Below are 19,209 nucleotides of genomic sequence, written 5' to 3' on the forward strand. Positions count from 1 at the left end.
TCTTTCGGCTGCCTACTGACAACCTGGGCGCCTAGCACTTGCCCCCCAGCCCTCCACCGAATGTCATCCCCTGACTGATGGAATCGCTGCCTTCTCCACTCTGCTCACCAGGATCCCCCTAAAAGTCAGGCACTTACTGTCCTGCCCAAGCCTCCTGTGGGCAGAGTTTTGGTCTCCCCCTACATCTTCTCACCATCACTGGCCCCAAACCGGATCCCGACCTCTGAATTAGCCCTCTCCCAGTCCTACTGATCTTCCTGGATCTTCCAAATCCCTTTGATCCAAAGTTCTAGGGTTAATTTTTGTTTGTTTTTTAAGATTTTATTTATTTGAGAGAGAGCATGCTAGAGAGAGAGGGGGGCAGTGTGTAAGCAGGGGGAAGGGGCAGAGGGAGAAGCAGACTCCCCACCCAGAGGGAGAAGCAGACTCCCCACCCACCACCGGGCAGGGGCTGATCCCAGGAGGCCAGGATCATGACCTGAGCCCAAGGCAGACGCTTAACCGACTGACCCACCCAGGCGCCCCTGTTTAATTCTTTAGAAAAATATATAAATAACTCATGTTTGGGGAATTTGGCTGGCTCAATTAGTAGAGCAGGTGACACTTGATCTCAGGGTCATGAGTTCGAGTCCCACGTTGGGCCTAGAGCTTACTTTAAAAAATAAAATAAATACATAAAAAATAACTCATGTTTGTTGTAGAAAAAAAGAAGACAAGTCACCCCTAATCCTGCTGCCCAGAAATAGTCTCTATAAACATTTTGGGGGTATATCCTCTTGGGCCTACCTCCCCACATTCTAAAGTTTATCTCCATGCCCTTCCTTCCTTGCTGGGGCACTGCTGATAGGTACCCCCCAGCCTGGGGTATTGGAAGTATGCAGGTGCCATTTTTCAAATGAGGATCTACTACGGAACAGGATATATTTGCTAATTTCTAGATTGTGGCTCTAGGTGGTGAGGTCAGCTTCTTCATGGCGTCGGTGTCGCTCCAGGCGACAATGTCTTGCCTGCATTTCTAGAATAGCCGTCCCCCGCCCCGACCCCTGGGTCTCTGGTCCTCCAGCCTCCAGAGTGAGCAGAACAGGACACTAATATCACCAGTTCGTTCCTCTGCTTTGCCATCTTCCATGGCTTTCCACTACTTTCGGGATAGACTCAGGAGTTCTTAACCTGGTGTCGTGGCTCTTTGTGACATGAGGCCCCCTTGCTTTTCCCATCTCTTCCCTTGCCTCCACATGAAGGTATGCCCCCTCCATCCTTGTCAGGCAATTTGCTTTTCCTAGAACGGGACTGCTTCTTTGTGCCCCAGGATCTTTGAATCTACTGTTTCCTCTTCCTGGAATGAATTTCCCTCCCCGCTCTTTTGTCTGGATAATTTCTACTCTTCCTTCAGGACTTGGTTCAAGCATTACCTCCTCCAGAAGCCTCCCTTAACCGCCTCATCTCCAATCTGGTCCCATCTCGGTTTAGTGCTTTTGCTCTGTGGATACATCATGTTACCTGTGGAACTTGTCTTAGGACTAGAAATCTGTCTTGTCTAGACTATGAGCGACATGAGGACAGGGACCCTGTTTTTTTAACTCCGTATTTCTGGCCACTAACAAAATGTCTGGCCTACGGTATGTACTCAGTTCAAACGTTTTTTCAGACTAGAACGTAAGAATGAGAAATAGACCCTGTTTCTGCCCAGTGTTATTGTTGCTCGAGAAGTATTTTTATCAGATCCAGGTATAGCGTATGTTTCAAAACTGATCCAGACACTACGTTTGCACACATCTATGATCCTAGATGTTTCACATGCTTTGCATTGTGTAAATTATCCCACTTAGTGTCATTGTAACCTCACAACAACCATGTGAGGAATTAGTTCCATGTTACAGGTCAGTGAGAGGCAGGGATATATCAACATCTCATAAATGGGAATAACAGGATCAGAATTTGAACCAAGGCCAAAATCATGATCATTCTCTGAAGAAATGATTGGGATTCGATGGTCTTTAAGGTTTTTTGGATGCGGAAATCTGTTTCTCCATCTGGTTGCTTGTCATTTAGCAGCTGAGTAATCGTGTGTCCACATCCCTCCTCAAAGGCAACCAGGGAATTTGTGAATGGTTTGTGGATCGATGGATGACCCCAGTGCTGCCTTCCTGCTGACTTCCCACCATTGTCACCAAGTTGCAAATGTCCTGTTCCTTCCTGTCCTTCCTCTTACAAGTCTGATAAGCTTGCTCCAGTCATCTTTCCTTTTTCTTTTTTTTTTTTTAAGATTCATTTATCTGGGGGCACCTGGGTGGCTCAGCCGGTTAAGTGTCTGCCTTCAGCTCAGGTCATGATCCCGGGGTCCTGGGATTGAGCCCCACTTTGGGCTCCCTGATCAGTGGGGAGCCCTCTTCCCTCTCTGCCCCTCCCCCTGCTCGTGCTCTAAGAAAGAGAGAATCTCAAGCAGACTCTGCACTGAACATGGAGCCCAACGTGGACTCGATCTCACCACCCTGCGATCGTGAGCCACCCAGGCGCCCCATGCAGTCATCTTTCCTTAACCAAACATTTTTTGCTCTACTTGGAGAAGTGGTGAATTGCTCCTCACAAAGAAAGTACTGCCGATCGAGGTGGCAGTCGGTACCTTGACCTGTCCTTAAGATCTTAACAGAAGGACTCTGACACTGAATGCTCTTTGTTGCTGGAAAGTGCCTTGCTAGACTGCCCAGGCTCTCATTCACTCACTCATTCAAAAAACGCGTACAGAGGGCCAAATAAGCCCTATAATAACAGTAGCTAACATGCATTGAGGGCTTAATACGTGAGAAGCACTGGTCACAAGCTTTCCAGGTAGTAACTCAGGTAACCCTCATTGTTGAGGATTCCCTCAGGCAGGAGCTATTATGATAGTTTTACAAAGGACCAAACTGAGAGACAGAGGGGAAGTAAGTTGCCCAAGGCCACACAGCCTATCACACTCGGCCTCTTCCACCAAGTGCAAGGCTCTCTGCCAGCTTTGAGTATGGGGAGGTGAGTACAACGTGGGCCCTGCCCTTAAGTGGCGTATGTGCTCGTGCAATAGAAATGTGGAGCAAAGGACTGCAGTACTCTGGCCTTCCCCTGTGCTGGACAAAAAGACACACCCGAAAAGGCTGTTGGATGGCTCACTGATGACAGCAGAGGAGTCACAGAGAAGGTGACACTTCAGCTGGGGCTTGCAGGGCTATTGCGAGGTCTGTAGGTCAGAAAGGGTGGGGTTTGCTGGGGGGAACGGCTTTGGCAGAAGGGACAGATGATGCAGGGCGTGGAGTGGAAGACGACTCGCTAGAACAGTGAGAAGTTCCAAGGGGTTGGCTCCCAGGGTCATAGGGGAACAGAGCAAGAAATGGGCTGAATAGTAGGTTAGGCCAAATCATAGAGGACCTAAAGAAATTGTACTTAAAAACAACAACAACAAGATTTTATTTATTTGAGAGAGAGAGAGAGCACAAGCAAGGCGGGGGTGGGGTGGCAGTTGGTAAGGGACAGAGGCAGAGGGAGAAGCATATTCCCCTGACATGGGGCTCCTTCCCAGGACCCTGGGATCATGACCTGAGCCGAAGGCAGATGCTTCACTGACTGAGCCACCCAAGCGCCCCAGGAACTGTACTGTATTTTGTGGGAGATGGAGAGGTAGTGACCGTATTTAAACAAAGGAGTGGCATTATACCTGTGAGCAGGGGAGAAGAGGGACAGGTCGGAGAGAGTTAAAAACGGAAGCCAGGAGTCAGTGAACCAATTCTGGCTGGAATTAACCAGGCGAGAAATGCACAGTCCCCAAAGAAGGCATTGGCTGGAGGTGTATTTTAAGAAGTAAATCAACTGGACTTGATGGGCTGAAGCTTCTCCCTTGGGCCTTATGTAAATAGGCTGACGTCAGCCTCAGCAGGGAATAAAGGAAGAAGAGCTCCTTCATTCATCTGTTTCTTTGTTCAACAGAGACGTGGTCAGAGAGCCAGAACCCACACCAGGTAGTGGGGATCTGATGGCCAATGAGACATAAGCCTGCCCTCGGAGCCCACAGTCTGGTGGGCAGGCTGACAAGGAAACAGATTGATCACAATACAAAGGGGTGGGTGGGCCACCCACAGAGGCGAGTCATTGAAGTCTGATGGTGAAGGTCTTGACCCCAGGCATGACCCACCCTGAAGGCCTCGCCAGCTTCCTCTCTGCCCCTCTGCTGGTCACTCTAAGACCTTCCCTTGGGTTGTCCAGCCTGGCTTCCCCAGGGCAGAGGCCAAGAGTCTTGGGGGTTGGCAGGGTTGCAGCCAGGGCACAGCTGAAATTACAGCGGTGCGGAGATGGGGGCATCCCACTGTGTGAGCCCCATCAATGCCCATCGACGAATTGCAAGAGCCGAATGCCAGTGGGACTGGATAGAAACCCCTAGTCCAAAGGGCCAGGGCCGGAGTTTGGAGTTGGGCAGATATAAGGCAAAGACAAGCCAGAACAGCTGGACGAAACCCTGGGGGGCGGGGGATGTGCCATTTCCCTGCCAGGCATGTGACTCTTGGGTTCTGGGAGCTGGCAGAAAGGGTCAGAGGTAGGACACCAACCGTGTGCCTTTCCCACCCCCTGCAGAGAAGTGGCCCTGTCCTGGCATGCTTCCCTGGGCATCCCAGATAACCCCCCCATTTTGTGTGCTGTGGATTGGAAGGAATGAAGACCGACTGTCTCTAATCCTTCAGCAGGAGGCAAGGGGAGGGAGAGAGAGGAGCCCCATGCCCAGACAGCTGGGCCGGGGAGAGACGGTTGTCCCCCACTCTCCCTCTCCAGTTTCCACTCTTTACAAAGAAAAAAGGAATGAACGGGGTCAGCAAAAGCCAGAGGCTGTGTTTGAGCTGTCCGTGCTGCTGAGCCAAGCGGACAGCGCCCGCCGACCATTTGGGACAGCCACAGGATCCAGGGCCCCTCTCAGAACATTCAGGGCTGATGGACAAGGTCAGCCACAGGGTGAGGAAGTGGGTAGGGAGAGCGATCGGGGGAAATGAGAGGCGCCGCCAATAGCCAAGGGAGCTGCGAAGGGGAACACAAGAGATTGGGGAAGGAGGGCAGAAGCGGAGGCCCTGTTTCCTGTCTCAGCTTCCTGAGGCTCTGCGTGTAGCAGCCTCGGTTTCCAAACACCCTCGCCCACAGCTGACGTGGCCCCCGGGCCAGACACCGGTGGAGGGGAAGGCCTGGGTGTGGTGGAGGGGGGGGCCACCGGGGCAACCTGAAGCCTGCCAGGCCTGATGGGGGGCGACTGCAGGTGGACCCGATCGCCACCGGGCGCAGGAGGGGGGCTGTGGGAGGAGAGCGGTGTGCGAGGGGGGCGGGCCAGCCCGAGTCCCATGATCGTGATCGCTTCAGGCGTCCCTGCATTTGGCTGAACTTGCTCCATCGGCTCTTCATTTTATTAACTTTAATTTGTAACTGGGTCGATCAGCAATTGTTCTTCCTGGAGGGTGTAATTAGGATTATAAATAAAGCCAAGTGGAGGGTTTGGACGACCTACAGCTGTGCGCTCCGTGCTGTAACGAGCCCGGGGGGCCCCCTCGGCACCCTCCCTGAAGAACCCATTTTCCAACAATAGGTATGTTGCCTCACCAGCTCCCGTGGAAAGCTGACGCCTCAGAGAATCCTCACACTTTGCTGTTTGGAAGGAATCAAGTTGGCAACCTCGATCTCCTAGGGACCTATCAGCTCGGGGATTTTCTGGAGGAGGCTTTTGAGAGCCCATAGCTCCAGGTCCATTCCAGAAGTCACTTCTCCAGCCCGAAACCTTCCCCGGCCTGGTAGAGGCCCCTTTCCATCTGCCTGGTCGGAGCTGGACCCCTGAGTCCCTCAGACCTGCCCCTTCTCTCCAAGCCCAGGCTTTAGCTGGGGGCAGCTCGGTTTTCACCTACATTATTCCTCGGCCCTCCCGGCTGTTCCCCATACTCTCCACCTCACTTTCTCTAAAGCAATCTTCCTAAAATGCAAATCTCTCCATGGCTTGCCCCTGCCTATAAGGCTTCCAGGAAAATTAGATCCCCGCCCCCCAGCATAGCACAAAGCCTTCCACAGTCTGGCCCATCGGACCCCCACACTCCTGCCGTATCACTCCAAGGCAATCCCAAACACGGCCAGTGCCTCACGCCTCTGTGCCTTTGCACATGGCATTCCCTCCTCTTTGAATATCCCTCTACCCCTTTCACAGGGAAAACTTCTATCACCCTTCAAGGCCCAGTCCAAATAACTCCTCCTCGAATGTGTCAACTACAACCCCCCCTCCAACGGGACTTTATGTTCACCTCTCTTGTTGCTGTTTTGCGTCCTTATATGTCTGTCTTTCTTCATCTAATATTGGTCCTCCACTGTCTTAAACACTGAGTGTCATTGTGTCCTTCTGGAATTGTCAATGCATTTTGGGCAAGGATCATCTGAGATTTTTTTTTTCTTGAAGGCCCAGCCCACATAAGGGCCCAATGTAGATGGTGCAAAAAAAAAAAAAAAAATGTTCTAGGGGCGCCTGGGTGGCTCAGTCGGTTAAGTGTCTGACTTCAGCTCAGGTCATGATCTCAGGGTTGTGGGATCGAGCCCCACGTTGGGCTCTGCACTCAGCTCAGAGTCTGCTTGTCATTCTCAACTAACTGAGGTAGTCCTGGAACAGGCAGTGCTGTTTTCCCAAGCAGTGGAGAATGCCTTGGCAGGTGTCCTGAGATCTGAGGGAGAGGATAGCCCAAGAGTCTTACAAGGAAAGAAATCTTAATTTATCCTGAAGGAGCCACTTGCTGGCCCAGGCTTAACAACTTCAGGACAGGGACAGCAGTAAGCTCAGCTCAGCACATGTGCGACGCCAGGCCCCTGGGTTTCCTCAATTTCTGCTCCCACCGAAGAGCCTTTATTCTGCTGGTACTTTCACACCTCTTGGCCATGAGCAAGGAAGCTTCCCTCTTTCCCTCTGGGCAGCTGCATCCTTTGGCGCTGGGGGAGCCCAGAGCTCTCTGGTGACCGATGGCAGTGAGAAGCAAGGTGTTGGGGGGCGTGACAGCCAAACAGCAAGTTCTGTGGCCCCACGCATCGCCTACCCCACTGGGGAGAAAGGGGTACCCAGGACAGCAGCACTCAATGTCCCCTGACCTCGGAAAGAAATGGTTTTACCTTGGTGGGGGGGAGCGGGCGGGTGCCAGGGAGATTAGGGTGGGGCCGCCAGTGTGTCCGTAGCTCTGTTTAAAAACACTCGCCCGGAATGGTGTGAACGAGCAAAAGGAAAAGAATTACGGCATTTTAGCCAACAATGCATCTGCTTAAACTCACGTATAAATAGATCTTCAGCCCTCCTCCGCGGAGCACAGCCGCTTGAATCTCCACGGTGAGCTGCCACGTGGAAGGGGCAAGGGAATGTCTTCTGGCAAGGCAAGGGGCCCTCCCCAGCCCCGGAACGCCAAACCACCGCACAGCTCTGCTCAGTCTCTGGGGAAGAGAAAAGGCCAAGACAGCGAAGGGCAGCATTCCAAATTCCTCCCTAGTCACAGGTCATAAAATGGTACAACCGCTCCGGGAAACAGGTTGGGGGGTTCTTCCAGAGTTAAACAAGCTTATCGTCCGATCCCAGCAGTCCCCCTTCTAGGTACTAATGCAGAGAAAGGAAAACACATGTCCACACAAAGGCTTACGGACAAATGTTCATGGCAGCCTTATTCACAATAGCTGCGGGCTGGAAACAAACCAAATGCCCCAAAACAAGGGAACCAACAAACAGTCTATGATGTAGCCACACGACGGACTACTACTCAGCAAGAAAAAGGAGAGAACCACCGACAGACACAAGGATATGGATGAATCTCGAAATTATTACGCAGAGCGAAAAGACACAAGGGTCCAGACTGTATGGAAATATATGTGAGACGGGCAAAGCCGATCTATGGGAACAGAAAGCTGATCGCTGGATGCCTGGGGCCAAGGTAGGGGTGACTGGGCAGAGGACACAAGCGAACCTTTGAGGCTGATGGAAATGCTCTATACCTTGATTACTGAGCTAGGTACACGGCACAACAGTACATCTAAAATGAGTACATTTCATTGTATGTAAATCAGACCTCAATAAAGTTGATTTAAAAAGTCATTCCTTCCCAAGGGCCTGGATGAGGGGGCCGGAGCCTCCGTGCTGACAGAAGTGGCCACAAGCCAGCTGCTCCTCCTGCCAGGTGCAGACAAACGCCTTTCCAGAAAGCCCAATCAAAGATCAGGGAAGTCTCCCTCAAGGCCTGGTGATACCACCAAGCTGGAAAAACAGCTCCCTGGCGGCCTGGAAAAGGTCCCTCTCTGGCCCTTGATCCTTAAAAGGCTGGAATTTCTGGCTGAACAAGAGGGCCTGGGCCCAGTTCCCTGGGCAGGACGCCCAGCCACCCGCATGCAGGTGTCGGCTTGCTGCCCGAGCGCAGGACCCGAGGGCCCCAGCAGGTCCCCACAGCCGTGCTGGGGCAGAGGAGAGCGGCCGCCCGATGCCCAGCCCACCCTCTGCCCCCACCTCCTGTGAGTGGCAGAGCCTCTGTCTGTACACCAAGCGCGCGGGGGAAGGAAGCAACACCCCAGCTCCCACCCAGCTCCCCAGCCAAGTTCACTGCTGGCCCGGGAACCCGGAAGTCACTCGAGACCTTTCCTCTTGAGTGGGGATGGCTGAGCAGCCCCCAGAGTGAGTCTGGGAGCTGGTGGCAGGACAAGGCCTGGAGCCGTGGATGTTGAACCCTTAGCCCAGTGCCCTTTTCCCCACACCAGACTGGGCTCCCAGTTAGTTGCCAGGGGAGGGATTTTTAATGGGGCTGGTTCTACACAAGAGTTCTCTGGGGCAGGGCCTAGGAAACAAAGGGACTGTCTGCCCCAGTGGCTGGGTGGCTCTTAGGGGTGGGGTGGGGGGGGTACTACCGCCACTGGTTTGTCAAAGGGCAACCCTGCCCCCCATGTGTGGGCATCGCCCTTGCCCACTGGCTGAGGCCAGAGCCAGCTGAGGCCAGGGTCCTCCCTTCAGACCTTTCTGATCATGCACTTCAGGGCCCTACGGAGCAGGCGGGCCTGGGACCAGGTTCTGCTCACCATGGGATCTGCCCTCCAGGACCACAAACACGAGGGGGCCTCACCTCCGCTCGGTCTGGTCCCATCCACCTCTCTCTGTCTCTGTTTGTTTCCCCTCCCCCGTTTCCCTGTTATCACCTGCACCTGTTTTTCCTGCCCCGATCAATCCCTCCAATCCACAGACTGTGTATTCCCAGGGGTCCCCTGCCCTTATCTTAGGCAGCTGCTGACCCTGGCCCAAAGATACAAAATTCGCTAGCTCTTCTCCTCCTACCACCCCCCTTCCCCCGCACTGCCAGTGAGACATCAGCCGCAGAGCACCAGGGAGCGCCCAGGCTACAGTTGGGATGTCAGGGGGCCCGGCTGTGCTGGGTGTGTCCCCCCGTCCCCTCCACCCCTGCATGATGGGACCCGGAGCTGGCCACTCACCCACTGCACCTCGGTTTTCTCATCTATAAAACGAGAACATCTTCACTTTATTATCTCAGCTCTGCCCTCCAGCACGCGCACACACACACACACACACACACAGACACACCCACACAGACACACACACACACACACACGCAGACACACCCACACAGACACACACACACACACACACACACGCAGACGCACCCACATAGACACACACGTAGACACACACACACTCCATGTTTTAAAAGTGCAGGGCTATCGACTCACATGCATTCAGTAATTATGAATTCAGGAGCCGCTTTTGTATGACACAAAAGCAACCGGAGCTTCTGAGCAGCATACCGTGGTTTTGTTTCGTGCAAAACAGGGTCTTGAATTAGTAATGACTGAATAAATGTACATTTATCATGTTCCCCGTTATAATTCCAGCAAAGAAACTTGACATTTTAGTTAAGCCTGTGTAGCCTTCACACAGATAAATGTTCTATTTCTGCTAGGCTTTTCAAAAGATAAAAAGTCAGCCCCAGGTCTCTTCCTACCCACTCTTTTCTGGTCTGGGGGCGGGGGTGGGGGTGGTGGAGGATGGGAGGCCAAAGCCAGGTGATCTTTAAGACCCCTTGAGTTGCTGGGTTAGGAGGCCTGAGTGTGTCCCATTGGCCAGCACATCAGTCACTCCTTAGGCACCAGTCTCATTGGTCCCGCCTACCCAGGCCAGGCCTCCCCTCAGATACCAAAGAAAATGGCCAGCAGGAACAGGGCCTGGGCCCCAACACCTGCCCTAGAACGAACCTCTCTGTTCCTCACCTGCCCGCCCAACCCATAAGAATTCAGAGCAGTGACAGCGGAAGCAGAAGGGGCCAAGGTGGGGGCACCTTAGGATTTTCCCAAGGGAAAGAGAACAGGTGTCTTGGCAAGGAGACTGCACTTGGGAACAGAGGCTGTTCTCCAGACCATCTCATGGGGTTTAAAGCAAAGGTGCAGGAGAGCTGGTCCCCCCCCCCCCGCCCCCGGTCAAGACGTCTCATGCCACAGAAGGAGGAGAGCGAGGCCCCGGACTGTCACTTCCATGTCATTCCCTTTCCCTATCCCCCGTGTCCCATGTCCCTGTGGAATCAGTCAAAGGCCCTGAGCTGGACGGGATAACCTGTGTTTCCAGCCTTGGCGCCATCTAGCAACGTCCAGACCGCTAGTCCCTGCTCCAAACTCCCTTCCCTACTGAACACCCCACTGCAGACTCTTACAGGTGCTTCCAATTCCATGTGTGCTCAATCAGCCCCTAACTCCCTCTCCGGAGAGCGGAGCTGTCCGTCCGGCCGGCCGGGTTCCCCAGCTCTGCAGCTAGCCAGTCACCCAGGCCCTACTTCTGACCCAGGGACTCCGCCATCCCTGATTCCTCCTCCTCCTGGCCCCTCCTCCAGACCTCCAGGCCAGGGCTCCAGGCAGAATGTTTTCTCCTTCACCGCTCTTAGCCCACCCCCCTCCACCCCCACACCCCACCCCACCCTTCTCTTCTACTCCTGCAGCCCAGGCCCCATCTAGCCCTCCTGGACTACGGTGGGGCCCTCGCATCGTCCCACCCACCCCTACACCTTTAGGGCTTTTGCACTTTGCCTGGGACTGATCATTCACAGCCATGGTCAAAACCTTCAGTGACTTCATCATACAAAGACTCAGCCTGCGTGGGAGGGAGAATGGAAAAAATGAAGGGGGTAACTCAAGTTCTCGGAGGGAAAGATGGGGAGCCATCCATCAGGTGCAGAGACAGGAAGTGACTGGCTCAGGGTCACCCAGTACGGCAGAAGCAGACTGGCATGTTCGTGGGACAGTAACCGCTCCCCCGTGCCCCCACTGGACACCGTGCTTCAGCCACACAGAGCTTCTGTGTGCCCTAAACTTGCATGCTCTTTCACAGCTCTGCTTCCTTCCTCATGCAGTCATGCCCTTCCTCTCTTCCCCCACCTCCACAGTCTTAGCCACCTGCCCAAGCCTGCTGAAAAGCTGCCTCCTCCAGGAAGCCTTCCCTGAATGCCTGTCCTGGCACACCTCTCTTCACTTCACTCAGTGCTCTCAGGCTTAGGTTAGAATTAATCCTGCACATGCCCCCTAGGAGGGGCGGGACTCATCTTACTCACCTTCATAGTCCAAGAGCACCCTGCACGGGGCCTGGCCTGTCACAGGTGCTCCACAGGAATTTCCGGAAAGAATTATCATAATATTTATTGTTGTTATGAATGGCTGACGTTGACAGAGCCCTCATTTGAGTCAGCCCCTGGGCTCAGCATGCGAGTCAGAGTACACGCATCTTCGCAGCCTGGCCGACGAGCCCATTTCACAGATGGGGAAGGTGGGACTCAGAGCAAAGAAGGAGCTTCCCCGGGGTCTCGCAGCTGGAAGAGGGCAGATTTAGAACTCAGCCCCAAGTGTGGCCTAGATGCAGCCCTGTGACTCTTGAGCGCTCTACTCTGGTCAGTGCCCAGGACTCCACTGGCCCCAGATGACCCTGCCAGCCCCAGTGACCCTTGTGGCCCCCCGCCTGAGGATGGAAGCCCCTCCAGGGCCACAACAGCCCCTACTCAGTCCGGCTTTGCCAGTGACTCTGGTGGTTTAGGTCATGCCCTGGAATCCCAGCCTGGCCAGCTGGTGACAAGAGTTCCCTGCTGGCCCTCTGTTGCAGGGACACAAAGTACCTTTACACATAACCTCTCTTTGTCCCCCTGTTGGTCACGGCAAATAGGTCAGGCCCAGGGCACAATGGTAAGGTGGCAGAAGTTTGTCTTGGACAGTGTTTGCAGGCTCTGTTCCCTTTCCACCTCGGGTTTCCTGCTGACTGACCCCTCCCTGCGCCTTGGGCAGGGCTGGACGCAGGGGCTTAACCCTTCGTACCAGAGAACAGCGTGAAAGGACTACAGAGGGGCCTGCAGGCTTTTTGGGGAGATGTGCGATGAAAGTGGGGGTTCTCCTTGCTCATGAACCCTAAACTGACCCGCAGCGAGTCCCAATGACAGCCTGGGACCGTGTCGCCCCTTGAATGCCCCCCAGATCACAGAGCTCAGCGGGAAACGTGCTTTCTCGCTTATTTCCCTCACTGGATCCCAAGCCTCCCAGGTAGGGGCTGTGCAACCTGGTCCCTGCCGCCACTCCTGCGCCCCCCGACGGGCCTGCCCCCACCCGTGTGTGCGGCCTGCGCTAGGCCTCTATCAGCCCTGCTGCCCGGACCCCCTCCCCACCTGGCGGATGAGGGCCCTGCAGACGAGGCTCAGAGGGTCACACGCCCCATGTGTGAGCGGCTGGGATTTGAACTTTGGTCTACGTGGCTCCCAAGCCTGTGCTGCCTTGAGCCCCCTTTCCTCCCCCTGCGGCCTGTTGCCCTCAAGTGCCCGTCACAGGGTGTCCCCAGAGAGCAGAGGCCAGCCAGGGACAGGGGAGAAGGGCTGTCCGACACTGTGCTTCCGCTCCAGCCACACGCTCAGCTTGCCCGGGGCGGCCCACTCCTGCCTCCGTGACCGTGACCTTGGGCGGCATCAGCAACCCGAGCCTCCCTTTTCTCTTTCGTGAGCTACCAGCTAAAAACACCTATTTCTGGAGAGTCTTGTGAGGATTCAACGAGATAACCCGAGCTGAGTGCTTCGAGCAGTGGCACATGGTAGGTGCTCAAGAAAACCTCGCCGTCGCTGTGGGCCTGCGCCCCGCGTGGGGGTGGGGCGGGCGGCGACAGTGACAACACCGCCCCGAGACCCACAGGAAACTTCATCACAGACACCGACCGCATATACAAGGGAAGTAACAAAACACGAAGAAAAAATCTTAAAATTTTGGCTGAGTAAAGGCAGCAGTATAATTACCGTCATTTATAAAAACTGCTTCCCATTAATGTCTAATTCCCGCGAAGCGCAACAATGATTATCTCATTAACTATGTGTCAGATGAACTTTGTTGTAGCTTTTATTTGATTAAAACAGTGAACTCTCAACACGTACGCTCGTTCTCCATAGTCTGTGGTTTCTGGAGCGCAGGGCTCTGTTGACGACTTTTTTCTAAATTAGAAAGCGTATTTCCAGGGAAGTGTCCTGTAAAATCCAATGATTTGGATTCCCCAGAGGGAGGTGGAGGGAGCGTCCCAGAGCTTCCTACCGGCACCCACCTCTGGATTCGCCTGTGACAATAGGCGAATTACGCGTCCATCCTTCAAAAACTTGGCTTTGGTGTCATCGGAATATTTTCCTACGTGCCTCTGCATTACGTCGTAGTAGTAGAGGGGGCTGCTGGGGGTTTTTCCCCAATCCGTCGAAAACTCCAAAGTTGTTACATCCTGGATTCTGTTTCCCCCCATGGGGAAGAGAGGTTGCTATCTGTCATATGCACTTAAGCGCCTGACATTTTTCTCATTTTCTGATAGGCACTGCAGCCCCCCACCCCCCGCTCCTCACCCCTACCTTAACAGAGAAAAGCTGCTGGCTGACAGCTCCCAGCTGCACGGGGAGATAGCTGAGAAGTTCCAATAGGGAAGTGTCATGCTTTGCCAACTCTGGGACGACAGAATAATTGGCTGGAACCGCAGACCTGGGCGATGGTGCCCGGGAAGACAGTCCTCGTGGAAGGCTTCCTGGGGGTGGGCTGGGCATCTCCCACAATGCCAGACGAGAGGCATGGTATCCAGATGCTGAGGCCCTTCAGCGGCCCCTCTCACCGCCAGGAGCCATGGAGTGTGCCTGCTGCCATGGGGTGGGGGGGCTTCCGCAGCCCACTAGAGCCCGGGATCCCTCTCCTGGAGGTCCAGTGGTGTGTGGGGGAGGTGGTTCAGGAGGAGGAGTCCGGTTCTAGCATTCAACTTCCATGGGGCAGGGAAGATGGGGTGGGGGCAGCAAAGACCCCTGTCATCATCACAGGAAAAAGAGGCCAGAGATCTGCAAGAGGGGACTCACACTGTCCCAATTCCCTAGAGTCTGTGCAGACAGAGGTAGAGGGAGGGAACGCCAGGGCTCTCAAGGACAGAGGCAAGGGCGAGCTTGGATCCTGGAGGACCAGGGTGGGAGGAGCTCAGAGAGAGGAGCCCCTGACAGGGGGCAGGAGGGCAATTGCATGTTCCATCCCCTCCTGATCAGAATCCTGTGCCCTGGTGTGGATTCTGTGTAGAGGCCCCCGCTCAGGGCTTCCGGAGTCCGTCTTTCTCCAGCTCTGGCCTCGCTCTGCGGTCTGACTGCTTTGCTTTTGGCCACTGGTATAAGGCCTAGGGCAGCACTATCCAGCGAAGTAGAAAGCTGGCGCATATATAATTTTAACTTTGTCTACAGCCACGTTTTAAAAAGTGCAAAGAAACAGGTAAAATCAATTTTAGGAACATATTCTGCCTAACCCAACATATCCAGAATATTATCATTTCAACGTACAATCAACATAAAACGAATGAGATCTTTTACATCCTTTTTCCATACTGAGTCTTTGAAAGCCCGTGTGTAGCTCACCTCGCAGAAGCTTCTGGTTTGGGTTAGGTCCCTTCCCAGTGCTCAGCAGCCACAGGTGGCTGGTGGCTGCCATACTGGACTTTCCTTGTGCCCTGTGATTCTCCAAAGGGGTGGTGGTTTGGTGTCCTCATAGGTGCCAGTCCGGACTGCTTTTCCTTTTCCCCAGTGCAGAAGCAAATCAGCCTTTGAGGCTGGGTGCTCATCTGTCTTTCCTCTGTTTAACAAGGGAGGCCGGTGGGGGACAGAGAACCCTGAATTGGGCATCAGTGGGCACTGCCACTGAACCGGCTGTGTGACCTTGACCAAGTCACCTGCCCTCTCTGGGCCCTAATTACATCCTCTGTCAGGAGAGGGGTTTCCATTAGACTTGGGATTTCAAGCTGTGGAACCTGTTTTTCCAAGGAAATCTCACACAGAAGCCCCATCTATAAGTCAGTGGAGAGAGTTGCCCCTGTTTGAAGAGGGTGAGAGCTTGGGCCTGGCCTCCTGCAGCTCCAGCCCTGGAGGTAACTTGTAGGCCAGGCCCCAGAGGACCAAGAAGGAAAACCTTGCACCATTCCTCAGTCCACAGCTCACGTTTCAACAGCATTTTATGAACATCAGAAGGACACTGTAGGTTGCTTATGGACCCATTTCTGTAGTAAAAGTATGAAAATGCACATGGAAAAATGCATCAATTTCAAGTTCAAGGCCTCCTCTGAAGAGGGAGGAAGGACATAAACTGGGGATGGCACTTGGGTTCTATTGTCAACATTTAACTTTTGGACCAAAGGAGACCTAAAGAAAATATAGCACGGCGTTAACATTTATTCAAACTCAAGGTTGGGTGTGTGGCTATCTGCTCTTCTCTGTATATTTGAAATATTTTATAATTTAAATTTACTTAAAACTTTAAAAAGGGGAAACATATATAATCTGATATCACTTCAGGCAAATAATTTTTTTAAAACATAATAAAGTAGGGGTACCTGGGTGGCTCAGTCAGTTAAGCATCTGACTCTTGACCTCAGCTCTGATCTCAAGCTCCAGGTCGTGAGTTCAAGCCCTGGGTTGGGCAAAAAAAAAAAAAAAAAAAGTAAAACATAAGTTCCTTCCCACACCCTCTTCTTTACCCCCTCATCCCCACCCTAATCATCGCTAAGACCCCTCCCACCACCCTGCTCTGAGAGTCCAGGAACCCGGGTGCTGAATCAACCAAAGGCTGGGGCTTCGGGGAGAAGAATTAGAGCCAAGCAGTTATTCCATAAGCGCTGATGATATATACAGGTATCAGACATGTGGGGGCCCCTGGGGTGATTAAGACCTAACCCTGCTTCAGGAGGGACCCAAGGAGGGAGACCTGGCAGACCTGGCCTCGGTGCTGCAGTGGGAGGACCGAGGGAAGAGGCAGGACCTGTCCCTTCCCTGGCTCCCATGGCCCCCAGCCTGTAGACTTTGGGGGCCCCCTTCTCTCTAGTTCTTGCTCAATCTCCCTCTCCCCTCCTAGCCTGTCTCTCCAGGACTCTTGGATCACTCTGGGCTTGCCCAGCCAAGTCTGGAGGACACTGCTTCCTTCCCCCTTGGATATCTGTGTGTTCCCCCCAAGCCCCATCTCTGGTTCCTCCTGGCAGCTCCTCCCCCCAACGTCCCCCGTGACACATGGTAGATGCTAGGGAAGGTCAGGAGACTTGCCAAGGTCACCTTGCTGGGCTGGGCCTGGCAGGAGTTGGAGGGCTGTAGGAGGGCAGCCACTTACCAGGTCCAGTGGGGTTACTGTGTCCCAGCAAACAGGTCCTGCTGGTTTGCCATTTGGAGAGTTTGGCCCCAATTCCCATGGCCTGGTTAAATGGTAACATGTCTTTTGTTGTGGAAAAGTGACAGGGAAGGAACAGCCAGCTGTGATGAGGACAGGTGTGAGACCCAGCTGGCTCTGAGTTCTGGACTGCAAGCGAAGCTTATTTTCTTTATTTTTTGATTCTTTTCTGGACTCTCCCCCTTTTGCACATCTTCCTGGGCAGATGAGTAAGAGCAAGGAGCGGTGGTGAGGGTAATCACAGAGTTCCACAGCCATCAGGGGCCTTTCATTGGGAGATTGTTTAGCCAAGAGCTGCTGTGCCCATTTTACAGAAGGAACCATAGAGCCAAGGAGGAGTGAGGTCACTATGAGTCACCGGCCTTCCTGGCCTAACTCAGACCTGGCTCCACGGGGCCGGGGCCAAGCCAAAGGAGGCAGAGGTGGCCAGGGAGGGGGCAGAGGCTTCACCTTACAATCTCTGGTTCTTCCAACAAAGTTGAATGTCCTTGTTGGCCTTTGATCCCCTCAACTGTGTGGTCAGAGGGTGGGGGCCGCCCTCCTCCCTTTGTTCAGCGCCTGCCTCATTACAGAGCTGGGCACACAGGATCTCGTCTGCCCCCACAACACCTTCCTCGTCGGCTGGGCCGGTTTTACAGACAAGGAAATGGAGAGTCAGCGAGATTAGGGCCCTTGTTCAAAGTGTCCCAGCTGGTCAGCCCGAGGGAGACTGGGCCTCCAGACGCCAGCCTGGGACGCAGACCTGTCTGCGGTTCCCAGGCTTGTGCCAGGCCTGCCCCGGCCTCTGGCAGAAGGACCCCAGGACACAACATCTCTGGTCTGAGGGTTGGGCTGCTGGGGGCTAAGGACCCGCCAACATGTGTCTTGGAATGGACAGTCACTTTGAGAGCCGGGATCCAGAACAGCCCTTCGTTTTGCCCTTCAGGCGAGGTTAGGCTGTCTCGGCCCTGAGACGGTCCATCTGCCACTCACTGGCAGGGCGTCCTTGCTGGCTGAGCCCGCTGTCATTGGCGTGGCCGTTTCCCAAGCAGCAGGGTCTCACCTGTCACTGAGTGCTCACTTGGTGTCAACACTCTGGTGAGAAGAAGGAACAAGGAGGACAGAGGGAGTTTTCTCCAGCTTTTGGAGACCTTGGGGAGGCAGGAGCCCACCCACCGACTCTCAGACAGTCTGTGTGAGCCCTGGGGTGCCCAGGGTGGGCCATGCTCCCTGGTCAGAGATGACATGGAACCCAGGACAGGCCTGGGGCATCTGGTCTCCGTGGAGGAGTAGCTGTGACGCCCTTCCCTTTTTGGTGCCCTGGAAAAGACACTACCTTCCTCAGCAGGTCCTGGGGAGGTGCAGTGGCGTGGTAGGTGTGAAAGAGCCTTCCGGAAGCCCCGGGACTTCCCCGGGGAGGGAGCCTGGAGTCCTCACCCTCGGCAGCTGGCTCCTGCTCCGTCCAGGCCACGGGACGCCACGCTGGGGCCAGAGGTTCTTCAGTGAGGAATCTGTGAAGGTCGGTGAGAGGCGGGAGCCAGGGTCACGGCGAGGGCGGGCCAAGGCCAGCCACCCACCGCAGGCCGCAGCTGTGGCTCTCCCCACGCTGAGGGCCGACTTGATTTCTCCTGCAGAGCCACGTGGTGTAAATCAGTGCTGGGCTGAGCAGACTCAAGTTGAAGAGTCCAGAATCGAGCCCCCTAGAGTGTCTGAAGACCTGGGCCAGCTGCGGGAGCCTCTTGAAGCCTCGAGCAGGTGGCCTGAGCGAACGGGGCACTTCCCCAAATGTGTTCTGGGCGCTAGAGCTCAGGCCCCGACACTGGGGCCCACCGTCCCATGCCGAGGAGGCTGCAGGAGGCAGCCTGGGAAAGCCCATTACTTGGTTTGGGAAGAGTTGGCCTACTGTCAGGTGCTTCCAACTTTTGACCCAATTCCTGTCTCCCTGAAGGAAAGGCAGACTGGGGAAGGTGTGGCTGGTGTCCCAGGGGCCGAAGTCCAGCCACTGTCCCCTTGATGGAGTCCGGCAGCTCCTTTGTGCTGAGAGAGAATGTGTCTTAAGCGGGCGCCAGGTTCTTCTCCCAGGGGAGCCCTTTTTCAAAAGGGGCATTCCGTCTCCCCCCACCCCCGCCTTGGGCCCTCCTGCTCCCAGGCACAGCCTCCTGCAGGGCACGCCCCCCCCACCCCCCGTGGATGACACTGCACTCTCGGGATACTGGACAGGGGCCGCCCTTACAGAACCAGTTTGAAGCCAAACAGTGTCGTGTCATAGTCCGTCTGAGCAGGAGACCACAGCAGGTGACTATAAGTCAGTTCCAGGCCCTGAGGGGCGGAGGGTCCATAGGGACCCAGGGACAGACCATGGCATGTGCATAGGAAGCTCCTTCCTGTCCTCCCCTGGGCACAAGCCTGGCAAAGTGACCCCAATGGCTCCCTTCTCCTCCTGTGACCCACACGCCCCTCGTCCCAGCAGCACGCTGGGTCCCTCACCCTGGGAGGTGAAGGAGGGGG

The 19,209-nt window shown here is 54.6% G+C and overlaps 1 long non-coding RNA gene across 1 annotated transcript; it reads right to left on the reverse strand.

The window, feature by feature from the left end:
* Positions 1–13,317: 13,317 nt before the first annotated feature.
* LOC148107965 (uncharacterized) lies at positions 13,318–18,759 on the reverse strand. Its single transcript, XR_015721304.1, has 3 exons — positions 16,666–18,759; positions 15,899–15,975; positions 13,318–15,565 (listed from the first exon to the last, which is right to left on the reverse strand). It is a non-coding gene; the product is annotated as an uncharacterized LOC148107965 (long non-coding RNA).
* Between the last annotated feature and the right edge of the window lie 450 nt (positions 18,760–19,209).

This window comes from Ursus americanus, chromosome 23 (assembly GCF_024610735.1).
Source record: "Ursus americanus isolate L20-20 chromosome 23, mUrsAme1.1.p, whole genome shotgun sequence".
NCBI classification, from domain to species: Eukaryota; Metazoa; Chordata; class Mammalia; order Carnivora; family Ursidae; genus Ursus; species Ursus americanus.